The sequence below is a fragment of the Mandrillus leucophaeus genome, unplaced genomic scaffold (assembly GCF_000951045.1).
Source record: "Mandrillus leucophaeus isolate KB7577 unplaced genomic scaffold, Mleu.le_1.0 Scaffold104, whole genome shotgun sequence".
Taxonomy (NCBI): domain Eukaryota; kingdom Metazoa; phylum Chordata; class Mammalia; order Primates; family Cercopithecidae; genus Mandrillus; species Mandrillus leucophaeus.
This window is the reverse complement of record NW_012098543.1, coordinates 1,897,466-1,898,111: the sequence shown is the minus strand read 5'-3', so window position 1 is coordinate 1,898,111 and position 646 is coordinate 1,897,466. Positions and strand designations below refer to the sequence as shown.

General features: G+C 49.2%; 1 protein-coding gene across 8 annotated transcripts in view; it reads right to left on the bottom strand.

Moving 5' to 3' along the window:
• Positions 1–646, bottom strand: part of LOC105539572 (zinc finger protein 28) — a 31,870-nt gene that overhangs the window by 27,779 nt on the left and 3,445 nt on the right. For 2 of the 8 annotated variants that reach the window (XM_011979950.1, XM_011979941.1), the window contains one exon: positions 46–133. The exons of the other annotated variants lie outside the window; for them this stretch is intronic. The gene's annotated coding sequence lies outside the window, so the exon portion shown is untranslated. Of the gene's footprint in view, positions 1–45; positions 134–646 lie in introns of those variants that run through there. 8 annotated transcript variants of the gene reach the window in all.

Genomic DNA, 646 nt, shown 5'->3' with positions numbered 1-646 from the left:
CTGAAAGGAAGGAGACAGAACAATCCACCGAGAATATCATCTCACCTGAGGAAGAGCCATCCCTGACTCCTTTGCTTTCCTCTTCCTCTTCCCGGTTTCTTCCTCACGTACCAAGAGTCTTTAGAAGTCAGTCCTGAATGTCAAAAATATGATGTTTATTGCATAGAATCAACACATCCTTTCCCGGTAACACAATGACACATACACAGGATACATCACCCTGAGGAAATATGGTCCCCTCTGCTGCCCACTGCACCAGGAACAAAAAATTCCTACAGGAAAACTCCTGCTCTGCTCCTGGAAAAGCCCCCCCGCAACACACACACACACACTGCAGCAGTGGGGAGCTGGGCTGGGATGAGCTGCCGTTCAGGAGATCTCTACCAAAAATACAAAAACTTAGCCAGGTATGGTGGTGCACGTCTGTGTGTCTGTGGGTCTGTGGTCTCAGCTACTTAAGAAGCTGAGGTGGAAGGATCATTTGAGCTCAGAAGTTTGAGACCAGCCTGGCCAACATGGAGAAACCCTGTCTCTACTAAAAATACAAAAACTGGGCTGGACACGGTGGCCCGTGCCTGTAATACTAGCACTCTGAAAGGTCGAGGTGGGTGGATTACTTGAGGTCAGGAGTTCGAGACCAGCCTGG